The 10,395-nt window shown below is 42.9% G+C and overlaps 1 protein-coding gene across 1 annotated transcript in view; it reads right to left on the reverse strand.

Annotated features, from left to right (window-relative positions):
- The window catches only part of znf385a (zinc finger protein 385A), a 317,688-nt gene extending 310,446 nt beyond the window's left edge, over positions 1-7,242 (reverse strand). The window contains exon 1 of the transcript XR_007934492.1: positions 7,117-7,242. The gene's annotated coding sequence lies outside the window, so the exon portion shown is untranslated. The remainder of the gene's footprint in view (positions 1-7,116) is intronic.
- Positions 7,243-10,395: the final 3,153 nt, after the last annotated feature.

Genomic DNA, 10,395 nt, shown 5'->3' on the forward strand with positions numbered 1-10,395 from the left:
CCCAATGTGTGTGTGAAATTTCCCCTTCGCAAGTTTCCAACTGTGCCCCCCGTGTTCTTCATGAGCTCATTTTAAAGTCACCGTCTCGATCCACTGGACTAATTCCCTTCATCATTTTAAACACTTCAGTCAGGTCTCCTCTTCATCTGCTTTTGCTTAAACTGTAAAGGCTCAGCTCCTTCTGTCAATCCTCTTTATTCACACCTCTCAGTCCTCTAATCAGCCTCGTCGCTCTTCTCTGTACCTTCTCTTGTGCTGCTATGTCCTTTTTGTAGCCTGGAGACCAAAACCACACTCAGTACTCCAGATGAGGCCTCACCAGTGAGTTATAAAGCTTGAGCAGAACCTTCTGTGACTTGTACTCCACACATCAAGGTGCTATATAACCTGACAGTCTGTTAGCCTTTTTAATGGCTTCTGAACACTGTTGGGAAGTCGATAGTTAGAGTCCACTACGACTCCTAAATACTTCTCATAAAGTGTGCTTCTGATTTTCAGACATTAGAACATTGGAACAATCTAGACGAGAACAGGCCATTCAGCTCAACAAAGCTCCTCAGTCCTCTCCATTTAATTCTTCTAAAATAACATCAAGTCGTGTTTTGGAAGTCCCTAAATTCCTCCTGTCTACCATACTACTTGGTCACTTTTTCCAAGTGTCTATCGTTCTTTGTGTAAAGACACACTTCCTAATGTGTGTGTGAAATTTCCCATTCACAAGTTTCCAACTATTCCCCCCGTGTTCTTCATGAACTCATTTTAAAGTCACCGTCTCGATCCACTGGACTAATTCACTTCATCATTTTAAACACTTCAGTCAGGTCTCCTCTTCATCTTCTTTTGCTTAAACTGTAAAAGCTTGGCTCCTTCTGTCATTCCTCTTTGTTCACACCTCTCAGTCCTTCAATCAGCCTAGTCGCTCTCATCTGGACCTTTTCTTGTGCTGCTATGTCCATTTTGTAGACCAAAACTGCACCCATGACTCCAGATGAGGCCTCACCAGTGTGTTATAAAGCTTGAGCTGACCCTCCTGTGACTTGTACTCCACACATCAAGGTGCTATATAACCTGACATTCTGTTAGCCTCCTAACAAATTGACATCAAAACCTGACCAGGCAGAAACAGGCCTCACCCCAGGCGTCCTGGCCACAAACTCAAAAGGCAGGCTTCAGGGCCTACACGGGTCCAAAGTGGAACACAGGCTTTTAAAAGTTTATTTAAAAGTAAAAACAACTTTAAGGGAGAGGATAACCGGAAACCTCTACCTTTCATCATTTCAGAAAATTATTAATATAGTTCCATGGATTTAATTAATCAACAAGGCATGCAATTTATTAATGTGTAATTAATAATTACAGTACACCAGGGAATAAAAACTTTCAGGCCTCCAAACCAGCAAGGAGTTACCACCATTATTGAATCCAATCAGACCCAAATAGAGCAAATTTTCAGTAATCTATTAAACAAACATACTTGGGCGATGGCAGGTACTTATGCTTGTTTAACATAACATCAGAACAAAATCAAAAACAGATTTAACAACTTATAAAAAAATAAACTTAAGCCAGGGCAGTAACATTGCCTGAATAACAGCCAGTATTGTGTTGGGACCCCTGTATTCCATATCATTTTCCCATAATGCACCTTTCTACCTTTACTGCACCTCTCCTATCACAATCTCTGCCACCATTTTTCCAAATCAAGTCCATCTTTTGCTCTCTTTTCCTATACTCCTCCCTCATTTTGGACATCTTCTTGTCATTTCTTCATTCCCTTCCTTCCCCCATATTCCAACCTTATATATATTTTTCATGTTATCATACTTATCCCCCTTCCGTATCACCCTCTTTTCTTGTATTTCAGACCATCACTTCATATTTGCCTTCCTCCTTTCCTGCATTTTCCACTTTTTCCTCATTTACCATTCGCCTTCCAAATAAACTCCCCTGCTCCCTGGGGGCTTGTTTGGTGTTGTAAATCCTCTAATATAGACAGTACATGAGGGATGGCAGGTAAATCTGCTGGGTTCCATTATAGATATGCTGACTTGGATGCAGATGGACATGCAGAAAGAAAGAATAATTTAAGAGACAGCAAGCATGGCACACCATCAGTGTGAGTGGCACCTCCACAGAGTACAGCAGGAACATCTGTAGGACCTCTGGGTGAGAATCGCTTCATTTACACAAACCTGACATCTCACCATCAAAGGGTTAGCAGCAGATTAAGATGCTGTGCTTACTGCATGTTCAACCATTGAAACTGCTCAGCTAGAAAAACCTCAGAAGTGACGGGGGCTCAAAATGAGGGCAGACACAGTGAGAGGCAACACACACCGAGGGGCAACACACACCTCAGTCCATGAACTAACATTAACTTTAAAAAGGAGATCAAAAATAAATGTCCATGGTAGTCCACAATGAAGAGTGGTGATGTACAAGTTAACTAAATACTGACTAAAGGCAACATGTAAAATAGATATGAAAGGCGCTATATAAGAGAAAGAGATAAAAGACAACATGCATGTGAAAGGCACTATATGAGAGGTAGAGTAGACAAAAGAAAATCTAGATAAAAAAACAAAATATAAAATAGATGGGCATTAAAGGAACTGTATAATACATTGATAAATAGATGTGAAAGGCACTATATGATAGATAGATAGATAGATAGATAGATAGATAGATAGATAGATAGATAGATAGATAGATAGATAGATAGATAGATAGATAGATGTGAAAGGCACTAAAGATAGATAGATAGATAGATAGATAGATAGATAGATAGATAGATAGATCTGAAAGGCACTCTATGACTATAGATAGATAGATAGATAGATAGATAGATAGATAGATAGATAGATAGATAGATCTGAAAGGCACTCTATGACTATAGATAGATAGATAGATAGATAGATAGATAGATAGATAGATAGATAGATAGATAGATAATGAAAGGCACTATATGACTATAGATAGATAGATAGATAGATAGATATGAAAGACACAATATGACGATAGATAGATAGATAGACAGATAGATAGACAGATATGAAAGGCACTATATGACTATAGATAGATAGATAGATATTCATCCATCCATCCATTTTCCAACCCGCTGAATCCGAACACAGGGTCACGGGGGTCTGCTGGAGCCAATCCCAGCCAACACAGGGCACAAGGCAGGGTGCCAACCCACCGCAGGACACACACAAACACACCCACACACCAAGCACACACTAGGGTCAATTTAGAATCGCCAATCCACCTAACCTGCATGTCTTTGGAATGTGGGAGGAAACCGGAGCGCCCGGAGGAAACCCACGCAGACACGGGGAGAACATGCAAACTCCACGCAGGGAGGACCCGGGAATCGAACCCAGGTCCCCAGATCTCCCAACTGCGAGGCAGCAGCGCTACCCACTGCGCCACCGTGCCGCCCTTAGATAGATATGAAAGGCACAATTTAATAGATAGATAGATAGATAGAAAGATAGATAGATAGATAGATAGATATGAAAGACACAATATGACGATAGATAGATAGATAGATAGATAGATAGATAGATAGATAGATAGATAGATAGATAGATAGATAGATAGATAGATAGATAGATAGATAGATGTGAAAGGCACTAAAGATAGATAGATAGATAGATAGATAGATAGATAGATAGATAGATAGATAGATAGATAGATAGATAGATAGATATGAAAGGCACAATATGACTATAGATAGATAGATAGATAGATAGATAGACAGATAGATATATAGATAGATAGATAGATAGATAGACAGATAGATAGATATGAAAGGCACTATATGACTATAGATAGATAGATAGATAGATAGATAGATAGATAGATAGATAGATAGATAGATAGATAGATAGATATGAAAGACACAATATGACGATAGATAGATAGATAGATAGATAGATAGATAGATAGATAGATAGATAGATAGATAGATAGATAGATAGATCTGAAAGGCACTCTATGACTATAGATAGATAGATAGATAGATGTGAAAGGCACTAAAGATAGATAGATAGATAGATAGATAGATAGATAGATATGAAAGGCACTATATGACTATAGATAGATTGATAGATATGAAAGACACAATATGACGATAGATAGATAGATAGACAGATAGATAGATATGAAAGGCACTATATGACTATAGATAGATAGATAGATATCCATCCATCCATCCATTTTCCAACCCGCTGAATCCGAACACAGGGTCACAGGGGTCTGCTGGAGCCAATCCCAGCCAACACAGGACACAAGGCAGGGTGCCAACCCACCGCAGGACACACACAAACACACCCACACACCAAGCACACACTAGGGTCAATTTAGAATCGCCAATCCACCTAACCTGCATGTCTTTGGAATGTGGGAGGAAACCGGAGCGCCCGGAGGAAACCCACGCAGACACGGGGAGAACATGCAAACTCCATGCAGGGAGGACCCGGGAATCGAACCCAGGTCCCCAGATCTCCCAACTGCGAGGCAGCAGCGCTACCCACTGCGCCACCGTGCCGCCCTTAGATAGATATGAAAGGCACAATTTAATAGATAGATAGATAGATAGATAGATAGATATGAAAGGCACTATATGACTATAGATAGATAGATAGATAGATAGATAGATAGATAGATAGATAGATAGATAGATAGATAGATATGAAAGGCACTGTATAATAGATGGATTTACAGACATAAGCCTATCTACTTGCTTATATAGTGCCCTCCTATCTGTCTGTCTGTCTGTTTGTATATGTCATTTAGTGCCTCTCATTGATATAGCTATCTCATATAGCACCTTTATTATCTACACTATATTGCCAAAAGTATTAGGACGCCTGCTCTTACCCACACATGAACTTGAATGCCATCCCATAGGCTTTAATATGGAGTCGGCCCTCCCTTTGCAGCTCTAACAGCTTCAACTCTTCTCTGAAGGCTTTCCATGATGTGTAGGACTGAGTGTGTTAATAGGACTTTGTGACCAGGAGAGTATTTCTGAGGTCAGGCACTGATGTTGGGTGAGAAGGCCTGGCTCGCTCACCGTCTCCGCTCGAATTCATCCCAAAGGTCGTCTGTCAGGTTGAGGTCAGGGCTCTATGCAGCTCCACCAAACTCGCTCCTCCATTTCTTTATAGACCTTGCTTTGTGCACTGGTGTGTGTGCCCAGTCATGTTGCCATCCCCAAACTGTGCCCACATTTTTGAGAGCGTGAAATTGTCCAAAATGGCTTTGTATGCTGAAGCATTCACTGGAACTAAGGGGTCCAAGGCCAACCCCACACCATAATCCCCTCTCCACCAAACGTTACACTTTGCACAATGCAGTCAGGCGAGTCCCGTTCTCCTGGCCAGACTCGTCCATTGTATTGCGTGATTTGTCACTCCAGAGGACACGTCTGCACTGCTCTCGAGTCCAGTGGTGGGAGGTGGGCTTTACACCACTGCATTTGACGCTTTGCATTGCACTTGGTGATGTCAGGCTTGGCTGCAGCTGCTTGGCCATTGAGACCCATTCATCCCATGAAGCTCTCTATCTATGCTGCACTGTTCTTGAGCTTTTGGAGATCTGTAGCTATGGACTCTGCATAAAGTTGGCGACTTCTGCACACCTCAGCATGCGGTCCCCCTGCTCTGTGATTTAACGTGGCCTACCACTTGGTTGGCTGAGTTGCTGTTGTTCCCAGTTGCTTCCACTTTGTTGTAATACCATTGACTGCTGACTGTGGAATATTTAGTAGTGAGGACATTTCATGAATGGACTTATTGCACAGGTGCCATCCTATCAGGGTACCAGGCTTGAATTCACTGAGCTCCTGAGAGCGGCCCATTCTGTCACAAATCTGCATACTGAGGGGCTTCGATGTTATACACCTGTGGCCATAGAAGTGACTGGACCACCTGAATTCAATGATTTGGAAGGGGGGGGGGGTCCCAAAACTTTTGGCAATAATAGTGTATCTATGGAGTGTTAGCGTGGCTGGTATGTTTTCATTCTAACCCTTTTCTTAATTAGTCAGTCAGTCATTGTCCACCCGCTATATCCTAACATAGGGTCATGGGGGTCTGCTGGAGCCAATCCCAGCCAACACAGGGCGCAAAGCAGGATCAAACCCCGGGCAGGGTGCCAGCCCACCGCAGCCTTTTCTTAATTAGTGACCAGTTTTTTTTGCTGCTAATGGACTTCTTTTCTCTTCAATTTAATTGATTTGTTTTTTTAAGATCCGGTCCTCTGAATTGCTTCATTTTCTCCTTAAATGGTACGCAAACAGTAATGAGACGTGAAATGAGCTGACTGATGACCAGCTAAGCTCAAACCAGTTTTGCTCCAACCAGTGCCTTAATGAGGATCCGGTGCTTATTGTTAATTAAGCCCGTCATTTAACTCCATGGCCTGTCGCTGCTTTCATTGCCACAGCAGACATTTCTAAAACTGTTGTTTCCTTTTTCTATGGACACTGTCACTATGTTCTGTGGACCTGAGCAGATCAACATTACCGAGACCTTCCCCTTTCTTTATTTTCAGATATTGTACGGTGGACACAGGGTAGCTGTTCGTGTCTTGTCTCGGTTTGTATCTCATTTTTGTTTTGTTTGGCTGCTAATGAAGGGGTCCGAGTTTGAAATGCTAGTCAATTAAAATGAAGGCAAAGGAGTCAACAGCAGCACAAACTGGTTTGCCGATTAAGGAAAGGGTTAGAATGAAAACCTGGAGCCACAATAGTGCCCTTTATCTAGAGTAATCTAATTATGGCACCTTTCACTTCTGTAGATCTGTTATATAGCGCCTTTCACACATCTCTGTGTATCTCTCTATCTAATGTCGCTACAGTCCGTCAGATCGTCCATCTCTCTTCCAAGACCCATTTAGGTCCGCCACAGCAGGCCTTCTGACCTGTGTTCTCCTCATCTTTGAGACAGCTACATGATTCCGCCATTCCCAGGTTTTATTCCCTCCTCGTGACTCGTATCCTTTTTTGCGGCCCCCAAAACCCCATACCCCCAAGGCCCAAACCCCAAGGGCTCCCGTCACCAATCAAGCGCCATTGAATTGAACTGCGAGAAAGTAAATCGCACCTACCGGCACTGAACATCCAGACTCTCCGGTCGACTCCACGCATTTGCCTTCTTGGTCTCCGCGTTTCCTGTTTTGGGCTCCTTGCAATTCCTCACTTCCCCGTTTTTCAGTTTAAGATGTCCATAAACAAACAAAAAAAAATCAAAACTTGCAGCATGAAAAGTAGGAAAAGAAACATGTAAATAAAAAACAGCGCTGCTACGGAATGAGACTCATCCACCGCCAGCTACAAAACAAGACGGAATGAGCCGACCGGCCGGCAGCTGCAGGCGCTGAAAGCGCTTCCAAGAACGAAGTTCACTTCCTAGGGGCCAAGAAATTGAGGAAGAAATGAAGAATCCGTGACGAGTGGCCAAAATGTGTGTGTGAGAACGAGAGCGAGAGAGTGAGAGAGAGAGAGGGGGGGTGGGAATGTCGGGTAGGGGGCGCGCGTGGTACGGATGAGCCTTCAAGTGACGAGCGCGTTCAAATGTTACGACAAGTGTCCAGGCATGTGTGCGGGGACCGCTGCTGCGCCTGCTATGAGGGGGAATGCGAGAGCCCTGGAGCTGATCGCGCACATTTTCGCACACTTACACCCGGGGAGCACACGCAGTCCTCGTTGGGGGCGGCGGGCGGTTATTGAAACCGTAAGCACTTTTGACCGGAGGTGCTCTGTGTTGGGTTACACACTCTGATCCTGCACACGCAATACAAGCCTGTCTGGCGCTTGTCACTTGCAGTCCTCTCCCACACATGTGTCCCAGGGGTGCACATTTCCTGGGGGGGGGTGGGTTGCGATGGAAAAGCTTATTTGTTGGTTGGGTGAGGATCCAAAAGTTCTGATCAATTCCTCCCAGCGGAGATCCCCCTCGGAGATGTGACATAAGGTTCTCTAGCGGCTTGGGATGTCAAATTGGCAAAGCTGATAGTAAATGCTGCCAGGCTGTTGCCTCATAGGCGAGTCATGGGGGTCAAAATGTAAAAAGTGACCTTTCGGAGCTCCGACACACTGGGTGGAGAGATGCACTGGCCGGTAGCCATGCTGGGTGTTAATCCGATTGAAGGCTTCCTTAATTAGTTATGCAATCCCCGGGATATCCCTCGGTAACTCGCACTATAAAGTTCACACCTTCCATGCATAACGAGCTTGGCTTCTTCATCCTCGCATTCCTTCATGCCTTTCCGCTCCCTAGCGCTTAGCGCTGCTCCACACACACAAGCTCTTGTTATCTTTATCAGAAAATCTTTCAGAATTGATATAAGCAGCTGCGTCCCAGTTCCCATCCTGTTTGGCAGGTGCTCGTTTTGTATTTCTGCATGCAAATTCCTCGTGTTGTGGTCCTGTCATGTTTGCTTCACACCTTAAGGAATCTCAGCACTCTCAGTGTGTAGGGCAAATTTCGTGGGCCTCACCCGGCAATAAATAAATAAATAAATAACCCGCCCGCCCCTCCACTGACGTTAAAAACTATTCAAATAAAAGTATTTTTCGAAGACAAAATTAAATAAAACCTTTACTGGCACAGCCAATTCAATTGCAATTCGGCGGAAAACTTGTGACGCCAACACCAGATAGGGGCGGGGCTGGAGACTTGATTGACAGCGGGCTGCTACAGAGATTTGCGGAGTACTGAATCCATCCATCCATTATCTAACCCGCTATATCCTAACTACAGGGTCACGGGAGTCTACTGGAGCCAATCCCAGCCAACACAGGGTGCAAGGCTGGAAACAAACCCCGGGCTGGGCGCCAGCCCACCTCAGGAGTACTGAATCGATTCTTTTAAATCATTAGATTCGTTTAAAATATAGCGTACACAGGGAGTGCCGTCCCCCTCCGATCGAATCACAAATTTTACCCAAAGTCCAAAGACATGCAGGTTAGATGCATTGGCGATCCTAAATTGTTCCTAGTGTGTGCTTGGTGTGTGTGTGTGTGTGTGTGCCCTGCGGTGGGTTGGCACCTTGCCAGGGATTTGTTCCTGCCTTGTGCCCTGTGCTGACTGAGATTGGCTCCAGCAGACCCCCGTGACCCTGTGTTAGGATATACCGGGATGGATAATGACTGACTGACTGACATTATTTTTATTCATTCTTATATATATATAATATATATATATACTATATATATATATATATATATATATATATATATATATATATATATATATATATATATATTCATAGAACTATCCATCCATCCATTTCCAACCCGCTGAACTCCGAACACAGGGTCACGGGGGTCTGCTGGAGCCAATACCAGCCAACACAGGGCACAAGGCAGGAAACAATCCCGGGCAATTAATATTATTGCTTGTTAATTTAGTTTTAATTAATAATTATATATGTGTGTATAGAAATATGTCCATCCATTATCCAACACGCTATATCCTAGCTACAGGGTCAGGGGGGTCTGCTGGAGCCAATCCCAGCCAACACAGGGCGCAAGGCAGGAAACAAACCCTGGGCAGGGCGCCAGCCCACCACAGCTATAGAAATATGTAATTAATATTATTGCTTGTTAATTCATTTTTCATTAATAATTATATATGTGTGTATTGAAATATGTAATTAATAGATAGATAGATAGATAGATAGATAGATAGATAGATAGATAGATAGATAGATAGATAGATAAGGCACTATATGATAGATAGATAGATAGATAGATAGATAGATAGATAAGGCACTATATGATAGATAGATAGATAGATAGATAGATAGATAGATAGATAGATAGATAGATAGATAGATAGATAGATAGATAGATGAGTCTCGGCGTGTAAAAATCCATGTCCACGTTATAAAAGTAAAAGTGTCCAGGGAACGAATCCCCATAAAAGAAAGTGGTAGGAGTGATCAATAAAAAATAATTAAAAAAGAGAAAAAAGGTAGAAATATAAAGTTGTACACGGAGCTGCTGAAAAGGCTGCCACTCTCGGCAGCGCCTGAGTCATGATAATATTATTGCTTCTTAGTTTATTTTTTATTAATCATCTATAAATATATCATTCATTATATATTCAACGTTATTCATATTCAGTTGCTCTGTTTTTGTACACAAGGCATGATAACATATTTATGTTGGGGTGTCTCTGAGGCTAAGGATCTGCACTGGTAATCGGAAGGTTGCCGGTTCGAATCCCGTAAATGCCAATAGGGACTCTGCTCTGTTGGGCCCTTGATAAAGGCCTTTAACCTGCAATTGCTAAGCGCTTTGAGTAATAAATGCAAAGTATTATTAGGGGCTCGTTAGAAACGATTGACACACACCCTGTGCATTAGAAAGGCGCTATATAA

The sequence above is a fragment of the Erpetoichthys calabaricus genome, chromosome 3 (genome assembly GCF_900747795.2).
Source record: "Erpetoichthys calabaricus chromosome 3, fErpCal1.3, whole genome shotgun sequence".
NCBI classification, from domain to species: domain Eukaryota; kingdom Metazoa; phylum Chordata; class Cladistia; order Polypteriformes; family Polypteridae; genus Erpetoichthys; species Erpetoichthys calabaricus.